Raw genomic sequence first — 21,589 nt, 5'->3', positions numbered from 1 at the left:
ACCTTAGGTCAGAAACTATTAGAATTCTAGAAGAAAACGTAGGTAAGACTCTTACAGACATTGGCCTAGGCAAAGAATTTATGAGGAAGACCCCTAAGGCAATCACAGCAGCAACAAAAATAAATAAATGGGACCTGATCAAATTAAAAAGCTTCTGCACAGCCAAAGAAACAGTCACAAGAGTAAATAGACAACCTACAGAATGGGAAAAAATTTTCGCATACTACACATCAGATAAAGGACTGAATTATGCATTTTTTTATCACACCTTGTCAACCCTAAAAGCACTCCACTCATTCATCTAGGGGATTTTTGTAAATATGTTTAACCAAAAAGATGAATCCAACTTATCATAATCATAATTTCTGTATAATAAAAATAGGAAATTATAATTTTCTAAAACTCTAAATTGAGGGTATATTCAATAAAAATGACAAGGCTCTTTTTTTCTGGTTATCAACTCATTGATGTTTATATTACTATCACCTTGATTGTCCAATTTCTGTGACTCTTGAGTCATTTTTCTTCTGAAAAGTGATTATAATGCTTAGCTTCTAGCACCCTCTGCTATGTTTTACTGATTTTAACAAGCATCTTCCCTGACGCTATAAGAAAGCAAGAGTTGAGAGCCATAGCGAGTAAAGAGCTTCAGAAATACAGGGACTATTCCAGATAATTAGATATATGAACTACTGGATATTAGAAATAATGGTTAAAGAGCTCTCAGACTCTGTTCATGTGGAGACAGACAGAAGGATTTCTAAATTACCCCTTACATTGGGCTCCCAATTTGAATGATAAAACCAAACCTTCCTACCTATTACACGAGCGAAAATTCTGGGCTCAACAAGGTTGATGGCCCTCCTTTGTATGCCTGCTGTGGACTGAATGTTTGTGTATGTTGAAACCCTAATTTTCAATGTGATGGTATTTGGAGGTGAGGCCTTTGGGAAGTAATTGGGTCATGAGAATGGAGCCCCCATGAATGGGATTAGTGTCCTTATAAGAAGAAATACAACAGAAATGATCTTTCTCTCCACCATGTGTGGAAATAGCCAGGATTCTGCAAATCAGGAAGACAGCCCTCAATGGGAATCAAACTGTCTGACACCTTGGTCTTGGACTTCCCAGCTTCCAGAACCGTGAAAAATAAATTTCTATTGTTTAAGCCACACAGTTTATGATATTTTGTTATAGTAGCCCAAGCTGACTAAAACAATGCCTCATGATTATTTCTTTATATATTGATACATTTGTACACACAATAATATAGTATAACAAGGAAGAGAAGTGAACAAGAAGCAGCACATTTTATCACAAAAACAAAGCTGATAGAAATAAGGGAAAAGAAAACAGAACATCTTTTGGAATATTGAACTCCTTCATTTCATACATTACACCCCTCAAGGTAAGAACTACTGAATGACAGAAACTATTCAGGATAATTTCTGCTCTATGTAGTCATTAAGAACATGACATATTTTTGGTGTCTATTATCCATATTAGTTGCATAACCACTACATATAGGAATTCTAGACAAAAGTAATGATTATAAGCAACAATCTGAGAACTTAATATGTTAGGATTCTTACAATAATGTGTTGGAGAGTGATGAATAGAAAAGACAGCCTGCCTGTAAAGTTTATAGATATCTACCAATCCTAAATTAATTTTAATTTCTCCTAATTTGAATAATAGTATTAAAGAAAAATAATAAAAAGTAAATCTTTAAAATTATTTTGAAATGTAAAATAAGAATAATTGCATCCAAAATGTATACAAAATAATATTATGGGCAAGAAAATACACATGAAACTATTTTTTCTTCAATAAATTTCAGAATTATGGACTCTATGAAATAAGAGGTTAAAAAATTAGAGAACAAAACAGAATAATAGGCCAGGTGCAGTGGCTCACGCCCGTAATCCTAGCACTCTGGGAGGCCGAGGCAGGAGGATCGCTCGAGGTCAGGAGTTCGAGACCAGCCTGAGCAAGAGCAAGACCCCGTCTCTACTAAAAATAGAAAGAAATGATATGGACAGCTAAAAATACACAGAAAAAATTAGCCAGGCATGGTGGCACATGCCTGTAGTCCCAGCTACTTGGGAGGCTGAGGCAGAAGGATTGCTTGAGCCCAGGAGTTTGAGGTTGCTGTGAGCTAGGCTGACGCCATGGCACTCTAGCCCGGGCAACAGAGTGAGACTCTGTCGCAAAAACAAAACAAAACAGAATAACATAAAAAAAGGAGATAGCTTGCTGAAGTAAATGTACTCCTATAAAGGGGATATGATGAACTCAGGCAAGAAGGTAAAACAAACCTAAAAATTCTGGCCCAAAATATGAATTGGCATTAGAACTGTACTTAGCATAACCTATAATGCATAAAGCGCAATCCATTATTTTTTGGATACGTGAATTAATTAGCTCAACCTATAGATAATTGGTTTTCTGAAAAAGAGACAAGAACAATTGGAATAGAACTAACAATGAAAGATATGATAGTAATACAAATCTGTAATAAACTGAACAAAGCCTTGTATTTGTAGATCAAAAGAGCTCACTGCATTTCAGGAAAAGTAAATAAAATTTTACAAATAAACATTTTTACATATCTTGAAAAATGTTTGAATCTCAAAGCTAAAGAAAGAACTCTAAAATCACATAGATTTATAAAGAAATAAAAATTAAGTTTACTTTAGGTTTATTCTCCAGAGTACTACCATCCAAAAGACTATAGCACAAAATATCTAGAGTTCTAAAGGAAAAAAAGATTGTGAAGTAAAAATTTGATAACCAAGCAGACAGTCATTCTTTAGTGAAGGCAATAGACCATCTATGTTATGCAAAATCATTAAGAAAGATCAGTTGACTAATAGCAACCTTGAATAAAAATAGCAAAAAGAAAACATTCTCCAGTTAAGGAATTAATTTAAATAAGTAAACACAAATAAGTGACATGTGACTACTGATGGTATGGCATAGGCAGCTAGAAAGACCAAAATTATTGTTATATATAAAGTCATAAAGCAGAAATGGGAAAATGGACCAGAAAAATGCCTGCAAAAATTTTCATTTGGCTCTAAAACACCAAGCTAATTAAATAAATTAGAACGGGAAAGAGGAGCTAAGGCATGTTATTTTTCTCATAAATAGGAGGGTTATTTTACTTTTGATAATTATAGAAATATGGACCCAAATATGTTTTTGAAATATTTAAAGGAAACTACTTGTAGAACTGAAATTAGGACAAATATTTTCGGTGGTAGACACTGTAATTTATCAGAAACATTCAATGCCCTTCTCTGCGTAAGGGTTTTATTTCCCCACCTCTTGGATATTAGGCTTGGCCATGTGATTTTCTATGGCCAATGAAATGTGTTTTTAAAAGAGTGAGTGCACTGTTCTCTATGTATTCAATCTTCATTGCCACTAAACTGGCAGGATTCTAGATAGATGCTTCCCCATCAGCCTTGGCCCTGGAATGAAGACATGGAGAACGGATACAGCCAACAAGTAACCGATTTATATTTTGAGTGAAAAATAAACATTTGTTGATAATGTCTCTTTATTTTTGTGGTTACTTTTTGCATCAGGAATATCTAGCTTATCCTGATTTATATGCCATCCATTCATTAGAACTTTACAAAAAGATAATAAAACAAACTACTGAAGCAGTAAGAAAACATACACATACAGAATATAATCCATGTTGGAAAAATAAAACCAAACACATCAGTTATGAAAATAAATATGAATGATAAAAATTTATTTGAAAGAAAATAATTCATTCTAGTATCAAAGGGAAACAAATCAACCATATGCCATTTATAAGAGATCATATTAAAAAAATGTGATTTGAAAGTAAGAACTTGGGCAATACATGCCAGGTAAACACAAACTAAAAAAGCTTAGGCTGTCAGTATCAGACACTGTAGAATTCAAGGCCAAAATTTCACTAAAACCAGGAAAAGAAAATCTTTTTAATGAGCAATGTTTTAATCTACAATGAAGACCAATGTAGGATACGCTTAAATATCAAATTATCTGAGAAAAATGTAAAAATTTCATTTAGTTATGCTTAGGTTATATAAGTAAAAAGAAATCCAGACCCTATACCCACCCTTTACTTAATCATGTATCTAATCCTTACCTGATCTTGGCACCCCAACTGATTCCTATCATCCAGAGAAGGATTGAAGTCATGTGTGAAGTGATCCTGAAAAAATGTGTTTGATATATTATTTTGTAACAGGAAAAGTTGAGAGGTAAATGGTTTATTTATATGGGCTGTGTCAAAGTGTTCCCACGCCAAATGACCATGTTAAAAATCATTGATTTCAAAAAGTAGAAATCAAAACAGCTGCAGCAAAATAGTTGTGTCAAAAGTGTTACATCAAAATGTCATATAACTATTATGAACTGCATAGGCCAAAACTACAGAAAATTTGAGGGAAATTGACAGAAAAGCAAAGTTACAAAGGGATTTCAGCTCACTGTTCTTTATTTTTTTCAAAATATGGTAAAATACATAAGGCATTAGACTGAATAATATGATACAGTTAAGTAAATAGAGATGCATATCATACTTTGTTGACTAAAAAGATATGCCAGCACATATGGAATATTTACAAAATTTGATTATATAATGGCAGAAAAATATCAATAAATTTTTTAAATGCAGGAACTACTCAGATCCTACTTGAAAAAAAAGATTAAAAAACAAAAGATAAGTTAAAAATTCAGTAATCTAAAGATAAATAATTCATAAATAATTCTTGGAATAAAAAAGAAATTGAAGCCATAATAATATGAAAACAGTCCATTTTTGCTGTGTAACTGACAACCTCAAATATCAGTGACTTACAACATCAAATATTTATGGATTTGAAAAGACAAATCACAGAATGGGAGAATATATTTGCAAACTACCCATCTGACAAAGGATTAAGAACCAGAATATATAAGGAGCTCAAAAACTCAATAGGAAAAAAACAAATAACCTGATTAAAAAATGGGCAAAAGATATGAGTAGACATTTCTCAAAAAAAGACATACAAATGGCCACCAGGTATATGAAAAATGGCTCAACATCATTAGTCATCAGAGAAATGCAAATCAACACTACAATGAGATATCTCACCCCAGTTAAAATGGCTTTTATTCAAAATAACAGGCAATAATGGATGTTGCTGAGGATGTGTAGAAAGGGGAAACCTTGTAAGTTGTTGGTGGGAATGTAAATTAGTACAACCATTACAGAGAACAGTATGGAGACTTCTTAAAAAACTAAAAATAGAACTACCATATAATCAAACAATCCCACTGCTGGGTATGTATTCAAAAGAAAGGAACTCAGTACCCATTGAAGAAATATCTGCACCCCTATATTTATGGCAACACTAATCACAATAATCAAAATATGAAATCAACCTAAGTGTCCATCAGCAGATGAATGGATAAAGAAAAAGTGGCACATATATAAAATGGAATATTATTCAGACATAAAACAAAATGAAATCTTGTCCTTTGCAACAACATGGATGGAACTGGAGGACATTATGTTAAGTGAAATAAACCAGGTATAGAAAGGCAAATGTCACATGTTCTCCCATGTATGTGGAAGCTAAAGAAAAAAAATTGAACTCAGAGATAGAGAGTAGGATGATGGTTACCAGAGGCTGGGAAGAGAAGCAGAGGGAGTTAAAGAGGAGATGGTTAATGGGTACAAAAATACAGTTAGAAGAAATAAGATCTAGAATTTAATAGCACAATAGGGTAACTATAGTTAACAATAATTGATTCTATATTTTGAAATAACTAAAAGAATGAAACTGGAATGTTCCTTACACAAAGAAATGACAAATGCTTGAGATGATGGATAGCCCAATTACCCTGATTTGATCATTACACATTGTATGCCTATATCAAAACCTCATTTGTACCCCATAAGTTTGTATAACTATTATGTATCCATAGTAATTAAAAATTAGAAAAACACAAATATTTACTGATTTTAATAAAGTTTGGATAATAACAGCTGGCTCCAAGCTTCAGATAGGGTTTGAGGTTAAGCAAGTCACTTAACCTTATTTTACAATGATAAAATCACATCCCAGGGCTGGGATGATAATTAAGAGATAATTATAGAAATCACTTACCTAAAGTCTATCATATAGTCTGCACTAAATATGTTAATTGTTATTATTTATCAACTGTTATCATCATTATTAGCTATATTCACAATTGAAAGGATTAAAAGAAGTCTTTTTTTGATAGGAAAGATAAAGGTAGGAAAAATAATTGTGCTTCCCTAAGTACTGCAATAAAATAAAAGAGATATTTATAAATTTAATTAAAATTGGAATAATTCCACTGTTTCTTACCTACTTTTGGCTTATATATTCATATTTCAAAATATATGTCTTTATTGTAGAATGTATTTTTTTCTTTGTACCCCAATAATATTCTGAAATAAAAATATATATATATGCTTATTATGTTATCAATAATGGTTAATTCATAAACTCCATCCATACTTATAAATGTTGAGGATTCTCAACTTTCCAATAGATTCTCAAAGCATAAGAATCTATTAAATATGTTTTAGTTAAAACACAAGAAAATTATATGAACATAAATTTCTCCTTCTGGAAGCATATTTGATACTAAAGTTGCTCATTATTTGGGGAAAACAACAGTTAATATTTAATATTTAATTTAATATTGGTACATTACATAGTTAACCTTTAACAAAATCTGTTCTCCCGCAGCTTGTCTTCAATTTTTATCACTCTGCTTGCTACAGCTGTCACATGCTCATATTCATGCACTTTACCTTGTCAAGATTTATAGAAACATTAAAAAAAGTTGTTCAAATTCCTGGAAACCACATTTTATAAACTGTTATTAAATAGAAACCATTTTAACAGGATGCATTCATTTTAGCCAAAATGAAATAAGGGTTTCCAGAAATGGATATCAATGATTTTCATTTTTTTTTATTTTCTCAAAATAAACTACTATACTAAAATTCACAGAACAAATAAAATATTTCTTAGTTGCAAAGTAGATATTGGAGGATGGTTATTAATGCTTTATTATAGTAGGCCTCAATGGATATTATTTGCTAATATTTATCTTTTCCACAGATCTAATTTCACGTAAGAGGTTTCCCAGAAGAACCTGACTTAGACTCCTTATTTATTTTGGTTTCTATATTTTATTTCATATTAACAAGGATATCTTTGGTTTACTTATTTGTAAAAGTGTGACATTCATAAAAGTTATTTTGTCTGGCACACAGTAGCTATTTCTAGAAGCCGTTTGATGGTATCTATTAAATGATAAATTAAATAATAGATGCATATAAATATGAAAATAAAATGTCACCTCAAAATGAAAATGAAAATAAACAATTCCCCAAATCTCAGAGAAGGCCAATTGAATATATTAATATATATATATATATATCTCCAGAATTTTTCACATATATGTGATTTATTTACAAATAGATACACACAAATTTAGTTACAAGTAGATACACACATGCATATATTTACATAAATGGATTTATACTATAAACCCTACTCTATAACTTGTTAGTTTTGCTTAATATCACTTTTTAAAAAATATTGACATAGTTATTTCTACTTCATTCTTTTCAATGGTGTCAGATTCCCATTAAATGGATATACTGTGAATTCTTAATCATTCCAACATTATTAGACATCATCCTCTTCAAAGGTGTTGCCTGCTACTCAGTTTCACAGATTAAAGCCATGCAGAAATGCTGGCTCATTGTCAACGGATCTTCTGATGTTTTGAGAGAATCCAGAAATTTGTTTTTATACTATTTTCATAAAAGCATGTCCCTTTTTCATAGGACAGATTTAATTTCATCCTCCTAAGGATATTACATTTCTTTTAAGAAGTTCTCTTTCTTAATTGTATATTTAGTCTTGCTTTAAAAAGGCTTATGTGAAATAGAAACTTTAGTATTTTTAAGCATTCTTTTATTTTAGGGTCTCTGTTAAAGCTGAACTTAATGCTACCTGATTCAGCTACATATTGCCAGATGGCAAGCCTGAAAATTGTACCAGCTTACATGCCCAGGAACATTGTATAAGAATATCCATTTCCCTACAGCTTGACCAACACTGATCAAGCTAATGTTTTTTATCTTTGGAAATGTGATGCATTTTATGTTACACTTCATAAGTAGGAAATATGAAGTATTTTCAGGTATATTCCCTTTTTCACATTTCCTTTTTATGACCTTTCCCCATTTTTCTATTTGGTATCTGCCATTTTCTATGGATTTGTAAAATTTTGTATCATTAAGGCTATTAAATATTAACTATAAATATGTGTTACACATGTATTTTCCTAATTTACTATTTGTTAGTTAATACAATTTGTGGTTTATTTTTTCGATAAAGGAATTGTGAATTTTTATGTGATCAAAACAAATTCTTCATTAGTCAATTGAGACACTGCAACCTCATTTTTTTCCAAGTAAGACATTGCTAAGATATCTAGCCCCCTTACTGCTCCAAGTGGGAGCAGTAATTGAACATACATAGCTGGGAAGCAAGGAAGTGCCCTGGGTAGCTGTTGACACTCAGAAAGAAAGAATGGCAAAGAACCACACACTGAATGCTGGCTACTGGTATTTTTCTTCCCAGGTGCATTTCCCATTGTTCCAGGTGGATATAGAAGTTAAATTAAAGGAACAACTTTCACAAACTACCAAGAATGCAAGCTCAAAAAAAGAAAAAAAAAAGATAAGCACATTGTTGAGAATCTCCAGAGACTTTAGAAAAGCCAACAGCATGAAACTTAAACACCAAAGAGCAGCATCATCTTGTGGTAGTTAAGAAGAAGGACTCTGGGAACCAGAGCACCTGGGTTCAAATTCTGGCTCTGCTCATTGCTGTGTGACCTTGGGTAAGTTTCTCAACATCTCTGTGTCTCAGTTTCCCCATTTATAAAAAGGAATTTATAACAGCAATTACCTCTCAGGATGGTAAGAAGAATATATATATATACATACATGCACACACATATATATTACATATATGTATAATTATAAATATTATTCAATATTTATAAAATACTTACAACAGTGCTTAACAACCAGTGATTCTTAAATACAAATACAATTTAAAAAACCTCAGAAAAAAGGGACTACAACAAAAGAAACAAATGAACAGACATTATAAGAAGATAATAGATGATAAAGATGAAGGTATGTTTGTCACATCACACAGGAATAGGATGTTATGAAAAAAATTGAATAGAGATCTTGAAAAATGAATTCTGATTGATCCTTGTGGTGTTCTCTTAGTCACCTTTAGAGCAATCTAGAACTCTGGGGAACATATTTGAAATCTCCTGGTTTAGAATAAATCCCAGAGGAATTCTATTTTTATATTGGTAAAGATACATGGATTTTCCTTTTCTGAACAGCCACTTTTTCTGCTATTGTCTGCCTCTATGAAAATAGTTACACATAGATTTCCCCAATCTCTCCTCTACTCCCGTATTCTTTCCTACATTCAAATCTAGTTTGGATAAATTAGTAAATTTGCTCCCTCCATCAGTGATGCTCTTACCACTTTTAAGTCACTAGGCTAGAAAAAAAATAATGAAATCCTCACATAATTTCTCCTTCTTCTTCTTCTTCTTTTTTTTTTTTTTTTTGCTACAGCCCAGGATTGCTTTTAATCTGCAGGAGAAAAAAGAGTTACATGTGTGGCTGTTTCATGCCTCTCAGACTCTAGCTATGCTTCTATACCTTCTCCATCTAAAGTAAGGGATATTATTAGACTAGTAGATTTTGCTTGAATTTTTTCCACTTACTTCCTAATACTTTGTAACTACTCTCTGGGGGATGTTGAGTATTCATTCTAATTGTCATCATTCTTTTCCAAATTACATTGTATGTGACAAAAATTGCTCAAAGCATATGCTATGTTGTTGTCACTATTCCCTGGTTGTAGTGTTAATGGAGGTTATTTCCCTTATGTATGTTTCCCTCTCTTTGGTTGCTTCTCTCACTCCCTAAGAGGTTCTATGAGTTACAAACCAGACTTTACAAAGCTATCTTTTCAAAATATTTCATTTGTCTTCATAATTAACTATGGTAATGCATTTCCTAATATTGAACCACTTTTGTGTTCTCTCAATAAACCAAATTATTCATGATAAATCATTATTTATTATGAGGCTGAGTTTGATTTTCTGATAATCAGTTCAGTTTTTGCAAGAACATTCAGTAATATAAAATTCCAGTATTTCCTACACCTAAAACTAAAGCACCCTCCCCTCATCACAATATAATACTCCAATGATATCCAGAGAATTCTGTCAGAAATGTGAAAAAAATATAACCAGATTATACACTAGACAAGGTACGCAAATTGTAATATATAAGTTTTACCTTCATTTGTTCTGAGTCACTGTAATAATAATAATAATAGTAATAAAAATAAGGCTTATTAAGCACCTACAAGTTCCAGGCACTTTGCTAAAGGAGTGATAGATATTGATGCATTTAATCTTCACAACTACCATATAAGGAAGTAGGTACTATTACATTCCCATTTTACGGGTGGGAAACTTGGGGCAATGAAAGCTTAAATAACATGCCCAAGGTCATTCAGTTAGTAAGGAGTAAGCTAGAAAATGTGTAACTATCTCTTCAAGAGAGAAACAAGGACTAAAATTACAACAAGTGCACCATCTAATAGCGACAACTACTGATACCATTTTTTGTCATATTATTCCAACTATGATGTATCTGTTTATGACTTGGGGCAGGGGATTATATCAAAGGTGGGAGACTGGGTACGGAGAATGAGACTCTCGTGAGGCTGCAATAGGACAGTTTCTGCCATTTAGTAAATTGTCTTAAGATCTCAGTGTTCTACAACAAAAATATTCATTTTCGTGCTTCTAGGCTTGTCTAGGTCAGGCTGGACTCCAGGCTTATGGTCAGATTCAGGTTGACTCCACATCTGCGTTCTCAGGCCAAGCCTGAAGGAGTAGCAGCTACAAGAACATGCTATTCTCTTGGCAAATCACAGAAGCACAAGAGGAGAGGATAAGCAAGTCAAACAAGCAGATTAAAGGTATTTTCTTGTTCATGCCTTTGGCCCAAGCAACTCACAAAGTCAGGCCTAACATCAATGAGGAGGGGAAATATAATCCATATACTTTAATATAATGTACTGGAAAGTCATATGGCAAGGAGCATGGATGTATAATTCCATAACAGAGAGGGAGTGATCAATTGGAAATAATAATCCAATCAACTATTCTATATATGTATATAATTATTAACTTTGAATTTAAAGAGGGTATGGAAGAAAGTATGGATAAAATTGGAGTAAATTAGTGAATTACAATTCCTAGAGAGCTCAAGAGATTGCTGAATTTGAAATTCTTTAGGGAGAGAACAGAAAATATAGGAGGTGTTTGTCAGACATTGGGATGCTTGAAACTGAGACCATGTGGGTGAGTGACGGGTAGGTTAGTAGATGAGATCATTGATGAAGAATTGTTAGAGGAACTGAAATGTCAGGATATTAAAAGAAGCAATAACAAAGGCATTGATTAAAATTTAAAATTTTTAAAAACTCATTTTGGCCATTGTGTGAAAAATGGACTATAGGGGAGTAAGAATGGTTAACAATAATATTAATAAGGAGGTAGTGCAGTTGAGAAATGATGGTGGTTTTTACTACTAGGGTGGTAACACAGGAGAGTGAGGGAAGTGGACATATATATAAGTCTATTTTGGTGGTAGAGCAATAATATTTGCTGTTGTATTGATGTGGGGAATGAGGAAAAGGGAGACATCAGGATGAATGTTTGCTGTTTTTATTTAAGCAACGCGGTGGATGCTGGTGCAATTTACTAAGATGGGAAAGACTGAGACAATAAAAAGTTGAGAAGTTGAGTATTAAATAAGGATTTTTTAAATGATATCTAAATTCAAGATACCTATTAGACATGAAGTGGAGCTATCAAATAGGCAATTGGATATTTGAGTATAGAGTTTTAAGTGGAGATATATGCTGAAGATAAGGAGCTCTCATCATAAGGATAATATTTAGTTACAGGACATTTTCAAATAACTTTGCAAGATTATAGAGAATACTAGTGGTCCCAGAAGAGCTTTGTGTAAAATTAAGGTCAGGAAGGAGGAAACGAGGGGAAAGGAGCAAGAAAAAGAGATTAAGTAGTGTGCTCAGAGACTTGAGGGGAAAAACGAGGAGAGTGTGGAGTTATGGGATTCAAAAAAGGAGCATGTTTCAAAATCAACAATGTGGTGAACTGTGATTCACGCTGTCTAGTAAACAAATATAAAGAGGGAAGAGAAGTATATATTAGTGTTGGAGATAGGGAAATTATTGGTGATATTGAAGAGTAGTTTTGTTGAAGGGGGGTAGAGAGAAGTCAAATGGGAATGAATTTGGCAAATGACTTTGGGCACAATGTGAGTCCAGATTGAATCACCTCTCAACTGCTCATATAAATGACAAACAATTTTTAAATATGCAAAAATAGGTAGAAGAAAATGTCCAAGGAGTAATAACAAAGAGGAAATCAACAATGGTAAGCAGGGGCTAAAGCCACATGGCGATCATAAGCCAAGACTGGATAGAAGCAGTGGGGGCCAGAGGATTAACATTTACAATGTGGATGGGTGCCAAATGAAACCCACAGGTGACAGCTCATCAGAACTGGCTTCTTATGTTAAGCAAAGGATGGATTCCAGCGTTATGTCTATGAACTGGAGCTAAAATAGCCTTCTCCCACTAACCTGGGTTGTATTCTCAGAGGACCATATAGAACAGAACCAACCAGGGTAGGCTTTAAAATTAACCTACATTAACACAGCTGTAATGATCAGAATAGTACTATTAGCACAGAAAAGGAGTCCCAAAGCACAAATTTAAGACCAGATTAGGAGCCATATGGTTGGGAAAGCCACATTATGACAATTGTGGCACATCCCAGAAAAGGCAGGTATAACTGAGAAAAAAAATTCTCACTAGAAATATTTAAAAAATTACAAAAGTGAAAATGCAATCAGTACCATGAGAAATGATTATAAAACTCCCCATAGGAAAGCATCACATCTAAGATAGTAGAGGTAATTAAGCAAACTGAAGTGAATTGCTTATTCTTTATTTTATTAGGAAAACACCTAATATATACAAAAGTAGAGAGGATCCCTATCATCCAGCTCCAACAATTATCACCATTCTGCCAGTCTTGCTCTACTCCATACCACAATTAGTCTATACTAATTTGTTTCAGCACAAATTCAAAACATTATGCCATTTCACACATAAATATTTTAGAATATATCTAATAGATAAGGAGTTAATATCTCCTTAATACCCGTTCATACTCATTCTGTATTTTAGTCTGAGTTCATTTGTTGAAAGCTAGAACCATGGTAAGAGCTGGAGATGGAAAGCGAGTGGTAGAAGTACCCTGATTTCTCCATTCCTTCAGTCCTCCACTCTTCCATCACTGCCTCCCATTGTTCAAACCCAGCTAGAATTGAGGAATTTGGAAAGGGAATCTGAAGGGGTTAACCATTTTGCTATACAGAACAAAGCAAGGGGTAGGGCCAGGAATGTATCTAAAGGCAAAATGGGCTCACACCGGCACCAATGAAGCAATTTAATCTTTTTTTGTTAAATGCACCTGAACCATACTCTTCAAATTATGGAGGATATATAATATATTGTAATATCTGTATAACAAATTTCACCCCATTGCTCTTCTTTTTCAGGATTTTGCTGGATACTCTAATGAATTTTAAAATCATCTGCTTTGGCTCCAGGAACAAACAAACAAGAATAAACAGCTCTTCGCATCATATTGGGATAACATTATACTAATAAATTACCTTAGCAAGAATTAACATATCTAGGTGTCTAATTTTCCTAATCAAAAAATTGATATGTTTTTCCATTTGTTCAAGTCTATATATATGGCAGTGGAGCGTGTTTTAAAGCTTTCTTCATGCAGGTTTTGACATTTCTCATTAAATTGAAGTCTAGTCAGGCCAGGCTCTATGGTTCATGCCTGTAATCCCAGCACGATGGAAGGCTGAGGGAGGAGGATTGCTTAAGCCCAGGAGTTCAGACCAGCCTGAGCAACATAGCCAGATTAAATCTCTACAAAAAATAATAGAAAAGAAAAATTATCTGGGAGTGGTGGCCCACGTCTGTAGTCTCAGCTACTAGGGAGACTGAGGCAGGAGAATCACTTGAGCCCAGGCGTTTGAGGTTGCCGTGAGCTATGATGATGCCATTGCACTCTAGTCCAGGAGATAGCACAAGACCTTGTCTTGAAAAACAAAAAAATTAAGCCTAGTCAGTTTAGTTTTTACCATTATGTTGCTAATTTAAAGGGTGCTTTCTTTTCTATTATATTTTCTAAACAATTACTTTTCTATATATGGAGACTACTGGTTTATCTATGCTAATTTTACTTTACTAAATTATCTTGTTTTCAGTAGTTTTTCCATTTGTTCTATTGGATTTTCCAAATATACAATCTGATCATCTGCATAAAGAGGTTGTTTTCTCTTTTTCTCTTTCAATGATTATACTGTAATTATTTTCTCTTGTTCAATAGCTTTGGATAATAACTACAATCTAATATTAAGTAATAATAGAAATAATTTCCATTTTTGGTATGTTTATAACATTAGTAGGTGTGTCCCTAGTGTGTTTCTTCAATAAGTAAGATGTTGGTTTGGGAGCTTACTTATACACACATACACACATGCACACTCACTCCATGTTAAACAAAGATCACTCAGTTGTTTTGTTTTTTTTTCCTTCAAAGTACCAGTTTGGGACTTTATTTGTTAGTTCTATTTTATTCCCCTTTTTCTAGCTCAGCTTTTGCATTCATCTATTTTATTTTTTTTCATTTACTTTTTTTTTAAACACAATTACTTTATTGATTTCTTACAATCAAATACTTCCAACTAGCATTACTTCCACTCATGCATCATTAAAAACAAAGGACATTTCCTTGGATTTTCAAATGATGCATTATACAAAAAACAAAATTAGAACTTAAAATGCACCCTGATTAATTATGTAAACTGGTAATTTGTTTAAAAAAGCATAACTAATAATTTGGTTCCTTTCATAAAATGGAAATTTAAATATTTCTCCTGATAGTCTTGAGGTTATCATTATGTTATGAGTAGTGCAAAGTGTGGCACATATAGTTTCATCTAGAAAGGTGTGTATCTGACACACCTTATTTAAACAAACAAAATGTGCATAATGAAACGCATAAAGTCAATGCATGATAAAAAGCATGTCTCAAATATAAGGCAGTCCATCAGGCTACCATATTATTTAGGTTTTGCATTATCATTTATGGCATTATAGATTAATTACATGTAACATACTTTTATATATTTTTAACCCTGAAGATAAGAAAAATAATTGTTGCTTGAAAAAATTATTCCAGGTAGCCATTTGGTTTTGTATCAGGAGAAAGTGAACCTCCAAGAGTTTAGTGTCTTGCCAAGTCGGAATCATTAGCTCAAGTCAATGAATCAGATATGCAACGTATTTCACAGTGACTGTTTCCCAAGTCCTGGCACTGCCTCTTCTCCCCTAGTCTGCCAGATGATGAAGCATTTCCGGGATTACCCTTGTATGTGGTTTTCCCTTTTTTTTTTTTTTGCTTAACTGTATTACTGTATTATTTCTTCTTCTTGCCTCTTCTGTGACCTTCCATTTTAATTATTCATAAGTCCTTTCAGAATATCCTCAGAGAGATCCACAAGGGGAAGTTCTGGAGATGGAAAATCCAAGGGAGGAAGATTTGGTATTGGAATGTCCTTGGCTTTATCGGTATTTGCTGCAAACTTCTGCCAGGTTGAGGAGGCTGTGGCAGTTTCTGAATGTGGTGGCAAGCTCCATAACTCTTGACTTTTCTACAAAATCAGCATCTACATCCAGCTCCTTTTCTATCGGACCTTTTAGAAGTCTGGCCTTTTCAGGTTTAGTTGTTTATTTTCTTTCCTTAATCTTTCATTCTCAGCCACAAGAAATTCCACATACCTCTTCAACTCTGCAATTTTGGTTGCCTGCTCCTCTATAATCGTTTTATCATCTCTTGGGGCTTTGCTTCCAATACATGGCTCTGTTGGCTCACTCTTTTGCTGAAGTAAAAATAGTAGTGTGTCTGGATCCCTGTCAAAGATCCCCTGAATTTCAGGCAGGTGTTTCTCCGCGGAAGGGCTATACTTCTGAGAAAGAAGGGGGCTCTGGCCCTCTGTGTCCTCAGCAGAGGGTTTGTGAGATGCCTGAAGATGGGTGGCTACATCCTTGTCTGTGTTCTGCTGAGCTTTCAATCTTTCCTCACGTTTTGCCCTTTTCTACCTCTCCTGGATGAGAAGGAGCTGTTTCATGTGGCTATCCCTTTGCAATTCCAGTGATAAAGGAGCCTGCTCAGATTGTGTCAACTTCATGGCTTCGGAAAGATATGCTGCAGCCTTTTTGTGACAAGAAATAGTCTCTTTATATTTGCCTGTAGTTAATAAACGGTCTGCCCGTCTGCTCTGTTGATGAGCCAGGTTGAGAGGTCCTTCCATTACTTCCATAGACCCAGGGATAAGCGGCGGCCTGAGGAAGGGGAGTGGCGGCGCCGTGGCACATGGAGGGAAGCGGCCACTTTCTTTTTCTTTTTCTATTTTTGGGGTTAGGTATTTAATTCATTTTCTTTTTTTTTATCAGAGTATTTATTTATTGTTTATTTTATTTTATTTTATTTCAGCTCATTATGGGGGTACAAAAGTTCAGGTTATATATATTGTCCATGCCCCCCCATCCCCCCCGAGTCTAAGCTTCAAGCCTGTCCATTCCCTAGACAGTGCACATCGCACTCATCAAGTAGGTATGCACCCATCCCCTCCCCCCAGCCCCCACCTCTGCCCGATACTCAATTGGTGTTATTCCCAAATGTGCACTTAGGTAATGATCAGGGAAACCAGTTTGTTGGTGAGTACATGTGGTGCTTATTTTTCCATTCTTGAGATACTTCACTTAATAGGATGGGTTCCAACTCTCTCCGGGAGAACCAAAGAGATGCCATATTGCCATTATTTCTAATAGCTGAGTAATATTCCATGGTATACATATACCACATTTTGCTAATCCATTCATGAATTGATGGGCATTTGGGTTGTCTGGGGATCATTTTAGTTAATTTACCCTATAGATTATAACATGTTATAAATTTTAGAAATCTTGAAATTTTAGCTTGAATATCTTCTTTGTCCAAAGACTTATTTTAATAAGAGAGCTCAAATTATTCCAGGTAGAAGCAACTTCAACAGTTAAAAAAAAAAAGTATATCTCTATGGCAAAGTCATAACATGTATCCAAAATGTTTGTATCCCCATAATTTCCTGAAATAAAAAAATTAAAAAAACATTATATCTAGTTTTATTTCATTATGATCTGAGAACACTGGTTTGTGTTATTTCTAATTTTGAAATTGATTGAACTTTATAGAATAATATGTGATAAACTTTTATTAATATTACATATGCACTTGAAAAGGTATATTTTCAAAGTTTGATATATATGTTTAAGATCTAATACACTGGTGATATTATATGATTCTTTAATATGTTTAATTACTTTTGCACACTTGATTTGTTTTGGATTGAAAGATGTGTTACCATCTTATATCTCTTATAATTTCTAATTTATGAACTTTGCTGTATTGCAAAATGTATATTAATTACAATACTTTGCTATTATATATTAATTATTATAGAATATGTTTATTATTAATTTATCCTTTGGCCTTATAAAATATATTTTTCACATTTAATGATTAAATAATAAACTACCTTATCTGATATGAGTCATAAATAAAATTTTCTTCTTCAGCAGTTCCATTTTATTTTTAAATAACATTTTAATTACGAAATGAATACATGTTCATAGCAAAAAATTTAAAAAACAGAACTAAGTCCCCAAAAGAAAAACATTGCTTGTAAATCTCACTACATTTTGAGATAATTACTTAGTGCTTTTGTTCCTGTGTTTTTTCTAATATTATATAAAATAAATATATACATATTTCCCAACCCCCAGAGCATCAGGGCCCCTGAAGAACAGTGAGAACACCACAACTTCTCCTTTGCTCCCTCTGGACAAGGAAGGCTGTAGGTCCTTGCCCAAACACTGTTGGTCGAGGAATAGCAAAGAAAGGCCTAGGGTAGAGATTAAAGCACTGAGCTGGCACTGCAGGAGTAGCTCCTGCTAAGCCATAAATATAATTTTTAATTTGCCTTTCATGGTATGTACCCATACACCCTTATATTAAAATTTTTGTAATCTTTTGGTTTTAGATATGTCTCATGTATATGGCATAGTACTGCATTTTTCTGTGTTAAAAAGTTTATTTTTCCCTTTTTATGGATTTCTCAAGCTCATTTCTATTTATTGATATGACTGATATGTTTGTTCTTAGTTATATTATAATTTTAATTATGTTCATATATGGAAATACACAGTATTATGGAATCTTTTTGCATTCTTATTCTTCATACTTTTTTGGTATTAGGAAGGTTTATATTTTTTTTAGAATGGTAACCTTTATACTAATAGTTTCAATAATGTCGTCTATCTCCTCCTGTTTCACATGCTTTCACTTTGTCCCTAAATCATATCTGCTAGCAATTTCTCTTCATCCCATCTTCACCACTATATCATTTGAACTGATATCCTAATACAGTTATTGCCTATGGCAGTGTAAGTGAGGTTATTATACTTTCCATATACTTTGTCCATACTGGATTGAATTTTCCATGTATAGAATATGATTCTCAATATATAGATTCAGGTATTATTTTAGTACAGCTTTCTTAAATTATAGTTCTTACTGTTCTTTCTGTTCCATTGCTTCGATTTTCTTCTTCAGGGAATCCCATTTTATGTCTGTTAGCTCTAATTTGCCTGTCTTATATATCTTTTATTTTCTCTTTCTCAAGCTGTTTTAATTTCTATTTCATTATTGTTTATTTTTTCTCATTTTCTCATTTCCATCTACTCTTTCTCTTACCGTATTTTCTATGGTATATATTCACAGTTACGTTCCTTCTACTTTACTACACTTTAAAGTGTTTATTTGGGTTCATTTAAAGGGATCTTAAATACTTATATTTATTAAGAGGAGAGAAGAATGAGTATAGGAATATTGAGTATATATAGACCACATCAGAAAAATATAAAGTGAAGTATATTTACTAAAATTTTAATCATTATCCCAAAAGAAAAACAAGTGCAATTCTCAAAGAAGCAGAGATATACAAATAATTTTAAAACTCAATAAAATTGAAGAAAAATAAAGAAGGCCTGAATAAATTAGTCAATATACCATGTTTACAAATGTGAAGACTTAATATCATGTAGTGACTGAATAAAAGTAAATCCACACATGAAATTCAATTCTAATCTGTTAACAAGAATCTTTCATAGAATTTAGAAAACTGATTCTAAAATTTATGTGGCATATTATTAAATATCCAAAAATTTTCAAACGCATTCTTGAAGTAGGTATGTAGATACCGAGTGCCGGGAATGGATTTTCCATACCAGATATTCCATATATGAAGGATTATTTTAGTTAGAGTGTTTGAAACAGTACATTGATTTCACAGAATATACAAAGAGATCATTGGAACAAAGTAGAGAGCCCAGAAACATATCAATATCTACGTGTGGTCTTGAGATATGAAAGAGGTTACATTATAAACCAACAGAGATATTATAGACTGTTCAATGAGTTGTATTGTGAGCCTCACCTTTCCAAATGCAAAAATAATATAAATTTAGATTGTTACCACCCCACACAGAAAAAGTAATTTCCATATGAATTAAAAATCTAACCGGAAAAATAAATCTCAAATTATTAGGAGAAAATATATGATGTTTTTCAGTTCTCAGGGATGCAAATATGACAAATCATAAAGAACAAAATTTACCATATCAAAATTAAAAAATAAAAACTTTATCATGGCCAAAAATAATGTAATTGAATGAATGTATATAACAAGCAGAATTGTTATACAAAGTATATTTTTAAAATCCCAACAAACCAAGGAAAAAGAAAAAGACACCGTTAGAAAAATGACTCAAATTTAAATAAGCAATTCACCAGAGGAGAAAATCAATACACCTAAGAAATACCTAAAAGATGCCTAATCTCACTCTTAGTCAGGGAGATGCAGATTGAAATAACAACAAAAATTATTTTTCTTTGTACAGCATATTCTTTAAAAAGTCTTACAGTACCAGGTGTTAATGCATTCCTCAGAAAAAGGGAGCTCACATGCTTAGCAGTTGATGGGAGTGTAAATTGGTACAAACAGTTCAGAGGGCAATTTAGCAATATTTATTAAAGTTGAAGGTTTCAATTTTTTGACCCAACAATTTTACTTCTAGAGATATGACATAGAAAAAGCTTCACACAGATGCACAATTATGTCCAGTAAGCACTGTTTGAAATAGGCAAAAATTTGGAAATAACACAAATATTGATCAATAATGAACTGCATCATTTGAACATGATGCATTCATATAATGTAACAATTCACACAGCAGTAAAAATTGAGTTATCTCAACCCTGATTGATATAAAAATGAGTTATGGATGAAAAAAGTAAGTTGCGAAACAACTAGAAAAGTGCAATGCTGTTATTTAAATTGTTAATAATCATTCATGAAATACACATTAATTTAAATGTCTGTTATATGACAAACAGTAGGAGAGAAACTGGATTTGAAACACACATAAGTAAACCATAACTCTTGCCTTTGAGGAGAACAGAGAATATACAAGGAGATAGATGTGAAGAAATGATAAAATAACATGATAACTGAATAAAAGCCATAATGAAAATGTTTAAAAGGAGTGTAAGTGTTACTGCATGTGTTACAGCGGGTGGTCCTGAGGACAGGGAGAGTCAGAGGATTCCCCCTTGGGCTCAGAGGGGTCTCACTACCAAATTCTGAGCCCCGTCTACCCGATTTTTCCCATTTTTATTAAGTTGGGGTCGTCTGAGGGGTGGGGTCTCAGGTGGCTAATGAGCCAGGTAATAGGTTAGTTGATGTGTCAGGTAATAGGTTAGTATTATGCTGATGCCAGTTTCCTTGAGGGGTTGGGGGTCTTAGGTGCCTGAGGCACCAAGTAATAGATTGGGGTTTTCCTTATCTTAAGAACACAGGGGAATCATCTACACTGTCTGGGGTGGGTAAGAAAAACATCATGGTAAAGGTTCCCTTTCTTGGGTAGTAGTCTGCTTTTTAGGCTCACTCTTCAAAGATCACCTTACTTTATCTGTCTTTGCTTTTTAAAAACAGCATTCCTTTCTCCATTTGTTTTTTTGAACCAATGAAAGATGGAACTGTGAGGATGTAGAGGTGGGATGTAGAAAGAAGTAGTGTTTGTATGATTTAATATTTGTAAACTAAGCTGCTCACGCCTCCTTGACTTGAACATGATCTGAATTTAGGAAG

At 33.2% G+C, this 21,589-nt stretch overlaps 1 pseudogene; it reads right to left on the bottom strand.

Annotated features, from left to right (window-relative positions):
• Window positions 1-15,793: 15,793 nt before the first annotated feature.
• LOC138378522 (nuclear receptor-binding factor 2-like) lies at window positions 15,794-16,715 on the bottom strand (annotated as a pseudogene).
• Between the last annotated feature and the right edge of the window lie 4,874 nt (window positions 16,716-21,589).

This window comes from Eulemur rufifrons, chromosome 30 (genome assembly GCF_041146395.1).
Source record: "Eulemur rufifrons isolate Redbay chromosome 30, OSU_ERuf_1, whole genome shotgun sequence".
NCBI lineage: Eukaryota > Metazoa > Chordata > Mammalia > Primates > Lemuridae > Eulemur > Eulemur rufifrons.
This window is presented reverse-complemented; position numbering and strand designations above follow the sequence as displayed.